Genomic DNA, 16,884 nt, shown 5'->3' with positions numbered 1-16,884 from the left:
TAGCCGTTTGTGAACCGCCGTATGAAGGAAAAGAAGAAGGCGAGGCTTGATTTACGAGTTGTTTCTCTCGTTTTCTTTGTGTAACGTCACGCGCTCCCCTCAATAATTATTCTTGAATTAGTGCCGAACCTACGTAAGTCCCGACCGAGCACGACAATCATCACTTTATAGTGTCCCCAAACATCCTTCCTTCAGTCTTGGTGTCTCGGTGGATGTTGAATGCTTTTAGGACTCGCTAGTCCGGTTTAGCTTAGCTCGGTAGCCGCCAACAGAGACACGTTTGTGCAGTCAGATCATCGCAAAATATCGCTCAACACAGATCAAGTATGTCAATCATTCACAGGTAGCTATATTATGCAAGCGAAGAACTGCTAATTCATTTATATGAGACATGTATTGAAAATCAAATATAGGGCTTACCTTCGTGCAAACATATCTGTTCCGGTTGATCATATGATCTTCCACAATGTTTGATCCATCGAAGACATTTTTCGTACTCGGTCTTTTGTTACGGTTGATTTTAGATGGATTCAGTTGATCATGCCGTCTTCCACAAAGTTTGATCCATCGAAGACATTTTTCGTACTGGTTCTTCGGTTTTGGAAAGGGTACGAATTGAACTCCACCAACTAGCCTTTCAGGATACCTGTTGTCACTATTACAAAGTCCGTGACTACACCTCTTAACCATATCTATTGTTAAAGAACACAAATACGCGATAAAACGCTAACAAAAGCTATACTGAACCATGCAACGTTGTCTGCGGTAATAGCGGATGCCAACAAGGGGCGTGGTTTATGCAGATCTCTGATTGGTCAGCGACGCGGATGACGCAATTTCTACGGAGGGATCAATTGCAGGGCACATCGAGACAAACAGCCGCATTCACAATCACACCTAGGGGCAGTTTAGAGTGTCCAATTAATGTTGCATGTTTTGGGGATGTGGGAGGTAATCGGAGTGCTCGGAGAAAACCCACGGAGGTGCGGGGAGAACATGCAAACTTCACACAGGCGCGTCCGGGATCGAACCCAGGACCTCAGAACTGTGACGGCAATGCTTTCCAGCTGATCCACTGTCCCACATATATATATATATATATATATATATATATATAAATTTATATGTGAATTTAACCTTCAGTTCTGTTGGCACATTATTTGCCACATTTATAAACGATGAAATGGTTATAACGAGTAAACATAACTATTTGTATCAATGCAAAGTTGATAGAATAAGGCGTTGTATTGGGTTACAGAGTGGCTTTAATGGAATTTAGTGGAAGCTTTAATTTAAAATCCAAAATGACTCCAGATAGGTAGGAATGAACCTCAATTACACTTCCTGCCAGAAACGTTTGTTTCCATGTGTGTGCTTTATCCTACATCATCATTGTCCACCTCTTCTATTGCAAGTTAGCCATAAGCGTGACTCAGAGCCGAAATTCTCAAAGAAAATGGATCCGTACAGGCCCCATGCGTTACCCGGCCGGGGAATGTGAAGTAGGAGTCAGCCTAATCTCCGGCACCCATGGGAGACTGGCTCCTGTCTGCCTGGACGCCATGTCGCTATCTGTATGTTTCATTTCAGCCTGTCAGGTCCTATCTGGGCTGCTGGTACTGCTACTACTGCTGTTGGGTCCAGGCCTGGGAGTGGACCATACAAACACACACACAGGACTGCCAAATACCGATAGGAACAACCCAGCTGGTTCTCACGAGAATTTAGCAGGATTTTTCACAAAAGTATAGCATTGCATTTACTAAAAAACAGATCACAGGTTAGACATTCTCTGGTGATTTCATGGTAACAGTACATTTTTAATGGTTGTTTCATATTTTGGGTTATTATCCAACCAAACGGATTTGAAATTATGCTAAAATGCAGTGTTTTCAGGATCAAATCCTTTTTACGCAATACAGCTTCTGGTAGCATACTTAATCTCAATTTCATGCTTAACATTTTTTGGGACTGTCTCACCAAAGTTCATTCAGGTAAATTCATGATTATGTTCCGTATAAAATGTGTACTTATTATTTTTACAAAGAAATGGTCACTTGATATCAACGTTGAGGAAGAATGATTTATTGTTTCAATGTTTTCCAGGAGGTGACACCAATATTTAAAACATGAGATAGACATTTACATTCTGATATACTGATGCCATATACTTATGACAGTTAATATTTTAATATTTTAGTCGATGACCTCACCTCCATTTACCTCATAATAACACCGGCTGACTTATTTGTTTATATGCAATTTTATGACAATGAATTATGTTAAAATACACCTTAAAGCTTTCTTGTTAATGAATAGTTTATGGTGGCAGGTTATACAACAGTTTGAACCCTGTGTGTTTTGTTGTCACTTTATCACATTTAAAAAATGGAGCAAATAATTTATATTTCCATTATTGTTATGTTATTGTCATTTTAGGGCAAACAGCGTCCAACTGGGCTTTACTGTATGATTATTAGAAACACCAAGGATGTTTTAATTTGAGTGCCAGGTTAATGGCTCAGATTTGTGATGAGATATCCTTATAATTAAAAAAAAAATCCAAACTAATGTCTTGCTTACTAAAATAATAGATGTGTATTTGCCTCAGACCACTGATGAAAGGGAAAAAACACACAAATGTGCATAAGTTGTGTGTTTTTTTTTTTTCAGGCAGTCTGTTTGACAGCTGGCTGTGCGGCTTTATTAAACAGTCCAACTCTAGGCACTGGTAAATGATCTGTGTAAATTGGCCTTTTATGGGGCCATAGGGGAAGATCTTTCACACCCGGTTTAACGCTTTATCATTACTTCGTCCGAAAGGTCTCGCTCAAGGAAACTTGGATGGTGGGGTGCTAGTTAGCGCCAATTCAAGAGGGGACAGAGACTCCACTTTTTTTTTTTATCAGACAGGCAGCGATGTACTTACTATAGACACAAAGCACACAGTTGTAATTAACTAAATAGTGGAAACCTGAAGGTTAAAACAATCAATAAAATCCCATTTTCTACAAGGCAAATCATGGACATAAATCACAGAGTCAAACTGTCACAAAACCTTATGAACGCCACAGGAAATACATCACTTAACCTTTTGACATCCCTAACCATCATACATGCATATATAGTTAACCACAGTTAAAATGTCAAAACTATAAAACATCTTTAACTTTAAAGACGTACAGTATGTACTAATGAGGTGCACAAGGATATATATATATATATATATATATATATATATATATATATATATATATATCCATCCATCCATCCAGTTTTATTTGCTGCTTATCCACATGAGGGTCGCGATAGAGCCTATCCCAGCTGTCAGCAGGCAGGAGGCGGGGTACACCTTGAACTGGATGCCAGCCAATCACAGGGCACATCAAGACAAACAGACTCACTCACAATCACACCAAGGAGCAATTTAGAGTGTCCAATTAATGTTGCATGGTTTTGGGATGTGGGAGGAAACCGGAGTGCCCAGAGAAAACTCCACACAAGCGAATTGAACCTGGGACCTCAGAAATGTGAGGCCAAAGCTTTACCATCTGATCCACCGTGCCACCCACTATATCTATCCATCCATCCATCCATCCATCCATCCATCCATCCATCCATCCATCCATCCATCCATCCATCCACCCACCCATCCATTTTCTTTGCCGCTTATCCTCACAAAGGTCGCGGGGGAGTGCTGCAGCCTATTCCAGCTGTTTACGGGCAGGAGGTGGGGTACACCCTGAACTGGTTGCCAGTCAACAGTTCTGAGGACACGGGTTCAATCCTGGGCCTACCTGTGCGGAGTTTGTATGTTCTCCACGTGCCTGCGTGGGTTTTCTCTGGGCACTCCGGTTTACTCCCACATCCCAAAAACATGCAACATTAATTGGACACTCTAAATTGCCCCTAGGTGTGTTTGTGAGTGTGGTTGTTGGTCTCTATGTGCCCTGCGATTGGCTGGCAACCAGTTCAGGGTGTACCCCGCCTCCTGCCCGTTGACAGCTGGGATAGGCTCCAGCACTCCCCGCTACCCTCATGAGGGTAAGCCCTAAGAAAAAAAAAAAAAGTAGAAAAAAAAAGCAGTGCATACTGTCCATAATAATGATGCAACTGCAGGCCCTTTAAATCCACGCATTGCCTTGAAAATACACACATGGTGCACCCGCACGTTCACACAAAGCTGATAGTAAAGTGAGGAAATACTTGCAATAGTCCATTAACTGACCTAGAGATAAATGTTCATGGCAGGACAGAATAACAAGTAGTCGCTGCATTGTACTGGAAATTGAATGCATACTACAATACATACAATACATAAATGCCATCCAAATGGAAAACAAAGTGGAACCGAAGCTGCTTTGCCCTACCTAAAAAAATTTTATTTTGTTTTGTTTGTATATCCTCGGCCTAATCTAATCTCCAATTAGGTGACGTTACGCAAGAGCTACCGACCACCTGTGTCAGCGGGGCTTGGGTCTCCAGCAAAACATTGCGCAATTCCTGAGCCCGAGAATGAAGATTTGGCTTCATCATGCTAAATATCTATCATTTTTTGTCTTACATTGGCTCCCACCCACAGTTGACTGCCATAGACTCCAGTTCGCATGTGAACAAAATGAGGAAAAGCAGTGGACAAAATGCTGGAGTGGATCTAATCATTGTTGTGCACTATGACCCTTGTACTCAACTAGGTTTTCCAGGTATCTTTAGTTGACTTATGTACTTTTCTTAAGTCCAGTGACTCTTGTGAGGATAAGCAGCTATATAATGGAGGGATTTTTATATACTGTCTTTTTACTTTCACCGCCTGCATTTGAAAACAAGCTTCGATCGATTTCCAATTACCAAATTGTCACAATGTTTAGTTTTTTTTTACTTTAAACAGAAAATAACTACAAACTTTAAACTATTTATTTTTTCAGTTGTGAAATAAACAAATGTATCCATTTTGAGTCCCTTCACACATTGTTTTAATACAATAAAAGTCAAAATTAGCACTAGCTACCTCCAAAACAACAGCATACAAAGCTATGTTTTGTATATTTTATTCTATATATTTAGTCGTTTGTTCACTGTATTTTGATATTATCAACTGTTTTGAGTGCCCTTAAAATGTATTGTGATTTTTCCATCTCAGCGCTATACGGTAAGCAAATTGTAAATTGATAAAAGAGGGAAAGTATTTGTTTTTACTTTTACACAAGTGCATTTCCAGGTTGACTCCAATAAAATAAGATATTTTTTTCAGTTTTTTTATTTTTACTTTGAATTTGTAAATTCGTCAAATTAATAATTTTATTTTCACCAGTTTTTCTCCACTACAGAAGTATGTACTACAGTAAGTATATTCATTTTTACTTCGTACAAACTCTAAGTACTTTTGCCACCTTTCCCCTTCTCCTTTAAAACGGAAACTTGATCTTCCACCTTCCTGCTGGAGAGGCAGCACACACAAAAACCAGGAGGGGGCAGCATGGCCTTTCTCACCCGCAACAATGTTTTCGGATCCAAAACACTCATGGATTTCGAGCTCCATCTTTTTATATTATAAATAGTGCCAAACAATGTCAACCAGTACACGAAACATGAAACCTTTTATTTAAAACTTAGTGCTCTTTTTGTGTGTCTGAGAGGACTTTTTACACTCTTTGGTAACTGAAGTGTTTTTTTTTTTTTAAATAGGTGGTCTTTTGGCACACTACTTTTAAAGACGTTTCAAACTCTTGAATTTCATTTTAATACCTTTAAAAATATAATAGCATTAAAAATAATGAAAGTAATCATTTTGTCAGTGTTCCAACAGTTTGATGACGCATGATGCAGTTTCATTCCTTCCCAGAATGCACCAAAGCAGTTGGTGCATTTTCATACAGTTGCACTCACTTAGTTGCGTATTACAATTCTTTTTTTTTTCTCAAACTCAACAAAGACAAATTTTAATTTTTATTCTTAAAATATTGCTTCATTGTATACTTGACATTTAAGCAGGTACATTTATACGGGGACTTGATTACACACAAGGGGATTCTATTTATCATCATCAGTCAACATTGAAAACTGAACTTCTGGAGTGAGTTTGCTGCACTGAAACTAAAGGGGGCGAATAATATTGCACGCGCCAGTTTTCAGTTTTGTTTTTTTTTTGTTAAAAAAGTTGAAAATATCCATTAAATTTTGTTCCACTTCATGATTGTGTCCCACTTATTGTTGATTCTTGACAAAAAAATCAAAATTTTATATCTTTATGTTTGAAGCCTGAAATATGGCGAAAGGTTGAAACGTTCAAGGGGGCTGAATATTTTCACAAAGCACTGTATTATATAATAAATGTGTGTGTATATAAATACAAGAATCTACAGAAATAATACATAAATCAAAGAATCTTCAGGAACACCAAAAATGGATATATCTGCTTTTGTGTCTGAACTCTTCATATATTAAAAATGCTCCACACATTGCAATACCCTATTAAATATGACCTCTGTAGGACAATGACTGATGCTCTGTCCTCATGCTTGGATGGATTCTTGATTTGTCCAGTCAGATGAGTTCAAGTGCATTTGGGTCTGTTTGTTTCCAAATTAAAGTGCCCGATATCATCATCGATGCGGGGGTCGTAGAGATTCAGAGAGTACTCTGCACCTCTTAAGACCCTGACAATTTAGCTGTGAGGAATGTTAAAATGATCCCAAATCCTTTTGTGTCAATAATGTGATGTTAGCAGTTTTTGCTTCTTCACAGATGCCACATATACTTCCATATGTATCCTATATGTACTTCCAAATGGTAGATATGGATTGTAATGGCGTTCTAAAGTTGTCAAGAACATTTTTAATATAATGTCTCTCAGAACAATAATTGTTATCACTGATATCTTGGCCCCTAAAGTCGCCTCCGGTTTAGGGTCACTTCCTACAAATGTGCGCCCCTGCTTGAGAAACCTCAGGGTCATATTTAGTCAGTCATTGAACAGTGCAACGTGTTCTCCCCATTAGGTCAATTTTATTTTAATTGGGACAACAAATTATCATTCATGCTTTTGTCTTCCTCAGCTGACTGAGTAAGAAGATGATCGTCAATCGTAACTGATAAGTACAGAATGCTGCTGTCGGGTTTCAGTTCTGAATCGTCATTGCATTGACTCCCCGTTAATTTTGCGATCCAGAAGAATTCTTTTCCAGAGCCCTCAATTGTCAGGCTGCTTGTTACTTGGTGACTGTAGATTATGCTGTCAGGTCACTGGTGTGCTGACTGCCCTTTACTTACTGTTCCTCAAACAAGATTAAAAAGCAAAGGTGACGCTCTTCCCAAAATGTATAATGCACTTCAACTGAAGCTGAGAGCTGGATGTTCTGTGTAAATCTTTAAGAAGCAGTTCAATCCCATTCATGTATTCAGGCAATTCCAGTAAGTTGATTTTTATTTTGTGTTAGCCGTGATGCTTGTAATGGATTTCTTTTACCATGTGAGCAGGTTGAATAGGAATAAAAATGAGCTCATTAGAGGAACAGCCAAAGTTGGATGTTTTGGAGACAAGGTTCGAGAGAGCAGACTTCGATGGTTTGGACATGTTCAGAGGTGAGAGAGTGAGTTTATTGCCAGAAGGGTGCTGAGGATGAAGCTGCCAGGTAAAAGGGTGTGACGAAGACCAAAGAAAAGGTTCATGGATGTTGTGAGGGAGGAAATGAAGACTGTGGGTGTTAGTGAGGAAGATGGATGAGATAGGCTTAGATGGAAAAAGATGACACGCTGTGGCGACCCCCTTTCAGGAAAAGCCAAAAGGAAAAGAAGAAGAATCACTTTGTGATGTCGATATAAATAAATGTCCTTTCATGTGTTCTATCTTGTATAACAGTTCTATGGCCACACGTTGGATAACAGTCACAGTAAATAGCCAATCACACCATCATCATAAGGACAAAGGGGTTACAATACAACAACGCCCCATGTTTCTAGCTATGTATTTTTTCTACAATAAAGGGATTGGACTTTGGGGGTTGTATTCATGTTGTCACCTGTTTGTTCTTCAACGTGAAGTTTTCGCAAAAGTAATCACATCAGACAGCAAGCACTTCAGTAAATAAAGCAAGAGGCCCTTCTCATCACATCCAGACTAAAGGGGACCTTAGTGCTACTGGGGCATTCCTCTCAGGCATGTGTGCATCACAACCTGCACCAGCAAACAACTACAATGTGCAGAAAACACTTTTTCTTTATTTTATATAAGGATAACATGTTTCATATGGAATTTCAAATAGTGTGTCCTTGCAGCCGTGAGGTATTCAGATATGCCTGCTAAAGCAGTTTTTTTTTGTCAACAGCTGTTTTTGTGTATGAGGGATATTTGAGCCTGAGAGAGTGACAGAGAGAGAGAGAGAGAGAGACAGAGAGAGAGAGAGAGAGAGAGAGAGAGAGAGAGAGGAGAGAGAGAGAGAGAGAGGAGGGAGAGAGAGAGATGCTAAATTGTTACCTATATGATGCAGATGCTGTTGACTTAAAATGTGTTCAAGGCCTCTTATACAGATCTATTTCTGCTTAACAAGGTCTCATGACAGGAAGACCTTTACAGCCACAGCACACTGAAAGCTAGAAATGACTGCCTTATTTCTATACATTGCCAATATAGAAACACATTTGGACATCTCGTGTCAGTCTCCACATTTTAGTGACATAAATGTGCAGTACTACTGCCACAACATAAACCCACTGCATCAGTGTAACAAACACGCACACACACACACGCACAAACACATAGACAAAACGGAACAAAAACAATCAAAAGTTTCAGATGGATTTTATTGATTGATAACTGAAAAACATGCATCTGTGGTTATCAAAGTAATGGACAATCTAACTGTAAACTAATCATAAGTAGTTAGTTGACTAGTTTTTGTTGTTGATTGATGGACTGCTCACCTCTCTCTTGCACCAGCAAGGGTACCGCTCATGTCGTGCTCGCACTAGCTTGGGTGGTAATATTTTTTTGTTTGTTTAATATCCAAACTGTGCAATTACATTTGCTACATTAAATTTTTAACAAAAATGACTTGATTACCTTTGGTATTCATCAATAACAGCTCTATTTCCATGACCAATACAAATCTGAGGCGACGTGTAACTCTGCGCAGAGGCAGGTGAGATCAGACCAGTGGACCAGTTGCAACCTGCCGCATCTAAATGAGGGCGTGCCACGCTGTTGTGGGAGTTATCACTGCTGACTTCATTCACTCCTCCCATTGCCTTCAAATGCAGCACGCTAGTAGCCCACTGACAGTCTTTAACATGATGGAGCGCAGACAACCAAATGATTTCCAAGGAGAGACTCATTTGCTTGAGTCTGTGAGGTCAAAACGGCAAAACACATTTATATGGAACTGCAAGCAAACCTTCACTGGCTGCTGTTGTAAAGGAGATCACAAATATCTGTGCCATGAAGTGGGTACAGCACTTAGAAAAGGTTCCCGGCGCCTCAACCGTTCATGTGCCGCCCTCAATAACTATGCAGGTCACTGGAATGACTTCAAAAGAATAATAATGAGGAAAAATATGAATAGAATACAAATAGCGGGTGTACGTTTAGACCAAGGTTCTGCCTCCAAATTGTCACATGATCCGGCGGTGGTCCCTCTTTGCACTGGCACCCCAAGTTTGGTTCCAAATTGGTGTAGCGTGCCGTTTGAGGCTGTTTATAAACATATCAGACAGACAAAAACACTTAGGAATCTGTACTCTTTTGAAGCACTCACCCTATTTATGCACTATTCACTTGAACACTCCCTTAAAAATGCCATCGCCTCTCCAACACGTCATGACCGTAAGACACAGTTACGTCAACAAATACATTTGCAACATTTTGCACGAAAATCAGGATATGCTAGAATTTGCACCCGCCTCACATATGCCCTCTTAGAAAAGTGAGTCTTAAGTGTGAGAGGCCTCTTACGTGCATGCCTGCATGGATGCAATCTGGTTCTGCATGTGGTGTGCAACACAAGATATGTAGCAGTGGGTTGCATTTCCCCTCAAGAGATTTTAATGAGTATAATGAATGAAATTTAAATGAAGAGTTTTGTTGATTGCGCTTACATCTGACATTTATTACATGAGACATTATCAATGCAGTTTTTATGATGGCACTTTGACCCTTACACAGATGAATTCTTTCCTATAGGAACAAGAGTTTTAAAATACGAACAGAGATGATTACTTGTGACCTTCGATCTTTCGCTGCACCTTCAGAGAGGCTTTGCAGCCTTTTGGTTGAGATCGCTGGTCATCTCTGCAGCTGGCAATGAACAAATAACAGAACCCTGCAAATGAGAATGTGATGACTTCACGCTTTCCAACTCACTAATGAAACTATTAATTGAATAAATGCAGAATGTTGTTTTGAATTCAGCGGCCCATGAAATGAGTGACTGTGGACCATCTACATTTGCATGGGAGTACATTTGTGCTGCTGCCCTTGCCTGCGATTGCTGGTACGTGTGTGTAAGTGTGTGTGTTGGGCCACAACAGTGACAGTACGCCCAGTAAGCACATTTCCAACAGGCTAATTAAAGCTCCTTCGGAATAAGGCCAGGCTTATTAACGTCTCAGCGCAGCCACTAAAGTCTGCTCATAACCCAACAAGGATCAATGCTCTTCATTAGGGCAGGGTCCGATACTGCGGCCCTGCCAAAGCCACCTTCGCCTTAGCCAAATGAATACTTGAGGGGAGATGCAGAGCTGCTGAAAGGGCAGGAAGTGAGAAGTCAACCAACAGAATGGTGGCACATCACTTTGTAGTTGTCTGACACTCGCCGGACACTTCATCATCATATCCCATTCAAGATACACGAAGAGAAAAGAGAAAAAAAAGCTCCCTTATTTATTTAGCAACAGACTCAGAAATCCAAACTGTAAAGTCAAACTCTTTATTCAGATGGGAGAACAATTTCCTCAGAGGACATACAAGTACAGTGAACGGCTGCCATTAAAATAACATTTTTATTTTATTTTTTATTTTATTTGGTACCAAGCCCCAAAGCAAATAGCGAAAATGTGTGAGTGATTGACGGGTTTAGAATTGGCAAAAATAACTGTTTCAACCATAAATATGGCCAAATACAGTGATTCCGAACCAGTGTGCCATGGTAAATATGAAATTTTACTTAAATGTTAAAAAAATATTTATTTTCAAATATTCATCTATTTATGCCAGTGAGGTAAAGTGAGAGACAGAACAAATACATGCTCTTCTGTTTGTTTTGGTCCCACCCCCCAAATAAATAACATTATTAATAAAATAATTGCAATAATTATGTAAAACAGATTCAGTTACCATCGATATTAAATGCATGATTGAAAATAAACTTGCCTTAAGAAAGATGTGGGAACCAGTTGTACACCATGCCGCCCATGTTAACTACCACCCTCCCAGTAACGATCTGGACCTTTCTCTGCCTCATCTTGAAATGTTCACTACAACGCTTTCTCCAGCATCAACCCCATCAGGACCCTCGCCTGCCTGTCGGACCTCTACTGGACTCTAATCATAACCCAACTATTCTTTGACAAGTTTACATTTCTGCTTATCATACTGATGCTCTTTGTAATCTCAAATATGGACTGTTGTTCAGCAAAGGACTGATTTCTTCTACTTTTCAAAACATCTCGCTTCATTTTGTGAGTAAAATCAAGAACATCCTTCACTCCACTTAATCACTTACTGATGGCAACCCGTCCCCCATGAAGGGTTCAGACTCGTGTTCATAATGAGCACATACACACACACACATGCAAACACACGCTCACACAAAAATGGTCCTGTTCCGAAATTAGTAATTCATTTGTAGGGAAATCAGATTTACTTATGTGTAGGCATGAGAATATATCCTCACTACCGCGTCATTGCTGACTCGTGTCATATTTACTGTGTAATTGATTTTTAAAAGCGTATGTCTCTCTCCGTTTCAGCATTATAATTTATTTTACTTACAATATTTTTTTTTTGGGGGGGTGGGCTGTTTTCTCACTCGCAACCAGCATTTAATCCTTCTAGAATGACTCTGCATTTCTATCATTAGCCATTCTTCGTAAAATCATCATCCATTTTTCGAACTGCTTATGCTCACAAGGGTCGCAGAAGTTGGTGGAGTCTATCCCGGGTAACTTTGGGCATGAGGCAGGGAACATCCTGAACTGCTTGATCATCCCAATAGTCAATCATTAAATTAATTAAAGATCATAATTATTATATTAGATAAAGTTACAGGTAATTCATAAAACCCATGGGTAGGATGATGGAATAGACAACGCAATGAAGGAAGTAATTATGACTGAGTAAAAATCTATACATTGACTACGGAACCACAACATGAGAGTTTTCTTTCTTTTCTTTTTTATTTTTTGAAAATTGCCAACTTCCAGTCTAAGACCATATACTTCTTCATTTCCTTTCATCTTGTACTGTTGGTGTCGCCGCAGCGTATCATCATAGATGAACGCATATTTGTTTGGCACAGTTTTACGCCTTATGCCCTTCCTGACGCAACCCTTCTGCATTTAGCCGGGGAGAGAAATTTACAGCACCTAGTATTCCCAGGCGGTCTCCCTTTTTGGGCGTTCTTGGGTAGCATGGCCTTAAGCTCCACTCTAAGACCATTATCCTACATTTTAAAGAAGGGAGGATCACGACAACTACGTTTTATCCATTCCCTCACATTGGTCAGATTTTGAACTTACCAAGCAGCCCCAACCACACCAAAAACTCACAACCCCATATGAAGGTTGCCTATTGTTTTTTTTTTCTTTTAAATGAAACGTAACCACATTCAACTGTTCCATCTAATCTTCTAATCAACATGCATGCAGAGTCAACACTCAACACAGCCAAATCCACCTTGACTTGCAGAGCATCGTTGCAACTTGGACCTGATTGGCATCCGCCTACTCGTGGGCCATTCTGCAGAGGGTGGGGGCCGCATGTGGACCGCGAGCCACCAGTTTCCTACGACTGCCCTAAAGTTTCAGAATTTAACTTTGAAGCATGAATATGGCATGTAAAGGATACGTGTACTGTACTTGTGGGTAATTATTGCAGGACCACAGTGAAAATATAAGAAAGGTAAGAAAAAGGCGACTGAATGGTGCAATTAGAGGAGAAAGAAACTGAGAAAGTGAATCCCTCCTTCCTTATGGGTGGTGGATAGCTCTTCTAATCAATCCATGGATGCATTGTAAAATCAATGCAGTGTATAATTAGGGCAATCCAAGGGTAAAAAAAAAAAAAACACCTTGCTCTGCATTTTGCCTCTCTCTGCAGTCCCGTCTTTGCCTTCCCCTGTAATAATGCCTTCATCATAAATTGCTCTGGGTCATTGTTACATTATTCCAAATAGGTCAGAATAATTGCAAAACCTCTGAGTCTCTGCTGTATGACGTGTCACAAAGTATGTATGTAATGTAAAAATGTGCCTTAATCAAATGTAGCCCCATTTGCAAGGAAACTCACCTTTGTTTTCCAATTGTTTTTAGTACAACTCCCAGTTTTGCCGAGCTGGAATCAATAGCGTCTCCTAAACTATTCATCATGGAGAGAATTTTTTTCATGTATAAACGTTTGCCTTTTCACCGCCTAGTGTAAAGAAAAGTAAAGAACATGGTCACAAGTACATCCCTCTCTTTCATCATGAAGAAATGATGGGCAAACTGTCCAAGATTTACCCCTCCAGAACATAGATGGCATCAGCTCCAGCTCAGCATCTAGTCTCTCTGACATGTTCTGGGTCAACCTTGGGATCCCCATTAGACAGCTCACCAAGGGAGGTATCTGGGAGGCATCCCAATCAGATCACATCTTCAGGCTCCACTCAATACAGAGGAGCACCGCTAACACTCTGAGCCCCTCCCGGATGACCTTCTCATCCTATCTCTAAGGGAGAGCCCAGATACCCTGCAGAGGAAACTCATTTCAGCTGCTTATGGCTTGTGTCTTGTTCTTTCGTGCCATAGGTGACCATTCAAGACCATAGGTGAGGGTAGGAACATAGACTGACTGGTACATTGAGAGCTTGGCCTTTAGACTTAGCTCCCTCCTTACCACAACGGACCAATACAAAGTCCGCATCACTGCAGACACTGCACCGACCCGCCTGTCGATCTCCCGCTTCATTCTTCCCTCACTCGAGAAGAAGACCCCAAGATACTTGAGCTCCTCCACTTGGGGTAGGATCTCATCCCCAACCTGAAGAGGGCACACCACCCTTATACAACTGAAGACCATGGTTTAAGACTTAGAGTGTCATAACCAGAACACTAGGGCAGACCCAAATGCACGACTCGGTGGACAGGAAGGCAGTTAAAAGAGAGTCTTTATTCATTCAGATGTCAAAAGCCGGGGAGTCAGTCAGAGCGAGCAGTAGAATCAGAAGCGACAGGCTTGCGGGGTTGGTCAGGGAACAGGCGGAGGTTGGCACACAGGAGTTTGGAGTCAGGAATGCAGAAGTGCCGGAACGAAGCATGGATGGCAACGATCTGGCAAAGACGGACCGTCCGCTGGGTCCTATATATACCAGGGTTAATTATTGCAGATGAGGTGCAGGTGTGTGCCTCCCAATCAGCGCAGGTGTGCGGGGTCCTGCACAGCCAGGCTGGACCGGCAGGACCATGACATAGAGGGCCTGATTTTCATCCCAGCCGCTTCATACACGGCTACGAACCGCTCAAGTGAGAGTTGGAGATCACGGCTTGATGAAGCCAACAGAATCACATCATCTGCAAAAAGCAAAGATGCAATACTGAGGCCACCAAACTGGACCCCACCCCCTACACCTCGGCTTCGCCTAGAAATTCTATACATAAAAGTTATGAACAGAATCGGTGACAAAGGACAGCCCTGGCAGATTCTAACCCTCACCAAAACGAGTCGGACTTAGTGCCGGTAATGTCAACCAAACTCTGACACTGGCCATACAGCCCGTATCAAGGGGTTTGATACCCCATACAACCGATGCACCCCTCATAGGATTCCATGAGGGACATGGCCAAACGCCTACTCAAGTCTACAAAACACACGTAGACTGGTTGGGTGAACTCCAATGCACTCTCAAGGACTCTGCTGAGGGTGTAGAGGTGGTCCACTGTTCCACGGCCAGGTCAAAGAGCCCAGTGCTCCTCCTGAATATGAGATCTGACTTCCCAATGGACCCTGCTCTCTAGCACCCCTGAAACTATGGCTCCTCCCACAGGTGGTGAGGCGATGGTAAGGGGGATCCTAATCATGATTTAATAGGCTCATAGTATTTTATTCATATCAATGACTGGTTATCCTTAGTAAAGAATGTATTATTATTTTTTACGTGTCTTGTAGATCCTCCTGAATTAAAATATTTGAGTTGGGAGGTTGCACTGTGTAATCAAACTTTAATCGTGTGTAGTTCCACAACACAGTAAAGTGTAAAGTAAAGGCCTCCACATGTCCATTAATGATGGGCTGTATTCAGTAGACTGCATATAGCATTAGAAATGAGCCAGACCCACAACTAATCCATAAAAGATGGTCAGAAATGCACACACACAAGCAGTTACACAAGCACACTCTCTTGTCATACTATCGTATTTAATCTCTTTGAGTGTTTTCCCACTCCTCCTTCTTCCTTCCCATCTTCCAATTCTTTCGCTGAGCCTGAGCAGCGAGGCTTCACAGTGCTCTGGCCACGCAAGAGGCCATTCTTCTTCTTGCCATCATAAATCGGTCACTGGACTGCTGATGCTGATGTGCAGGTCCAGAGATTTGGCACAGGAACACACCTAATTTCTTAGATTAGATTGCTAAAAACAAATAAATTCTAAGTGTATCCACACTGGGGCCATTGTTTTAAAAGGGGCCTCTGCAAGCCATTTGTTGTCTAAGTACTCTAATATTTTTTATGTTCGCCGTGCACTGAAAAAGTTAAATTACGCTTAATTCCTGTCAATCATTTTTAACGCTGACATGCCCAAAATTTCAATATCTTTCTATTCATCCCTCATTATATCAATCTCTCTACAGGAAATGTCCATGATATCAATTGTTTAAAAAAATATTGGCCAGCACTTTATTTTGATGCATGTTTGTATCTTTCTAAGAAGATATCACGGCATTTAATAAAAGTCACATCTATGTAAGAAAGCATCAGAAGTTCATGGGAGACATATGTTTGGTATGATCTGCAATTGGTTGGCAACCAGCTCAAGGTGTACCCTGTCTCATGTCCATTGACAGCTGTGATAGTCTCCAGCACTCCCAGGACCCTTATGAGGATAATTGGCTAAGAAAATGGATTGATGGACGTATTTTACGTCAGTGGCTTTAGGTAGCTTAAAACAAACCTTTTTTTAATTGGTAGCAGTGTATTGTAGGGATGGATCCATGTTTAGTCATCCTAAAAGAATAGAAGAATAGAGCTATGTGGAATAATTTGGAAAAATTGGAGACATTTGTCAGTGAATTCTTACTCTCATTACCTTCATTTCCCTTTGTAAACTCGTTGTATGTAGATTACGGACAAAACTGCTATTTTCTCTTTTTATGTTTTGAAATTACATTGGCATGTACAGTGTTTTAAATCTTAAGTCTGAGGCCACTGCTATCACAAACAAACATTGAACAAAATGCTGTCATGCATGATGTCACACGAGACGTCAGCATGTCGTGTCGCATCGGCGTACCGCGTGACTAGCACAACAGATAACATGGGCGGGTACCCTTGTTAAATTCAGAATATGCTTTAGTACCTTACTTAGGTTTTTCTGTTCCTTTCAGAACACGAGCCCCTAATGAAACGTTTCCACCCTCTTTTGCCTCGGGTCATCTTTTCCACTTGGGTCCACATCAGTCCCCCCTTTTTTTTTGGGGGG

Source organism: Syngnathoides biaculeatus, chromosome 2 (genome assembly GCF_019802595.1).
Source record: "Syngnathoides biaculeatus isolate LvHL_M chromosome 2, ASM1980259v1, whole genome shotgun sequence".
Lineage (NCBI taxonomy): Eukaryota > Metazoa > Chordata > Actinopteri > Syngnathiformes > Syngnathidae > Syngnathoides > Syngnathoides biaculeatus.
This window is presented reverse-complemented; position numbering follows the sequence as displayed.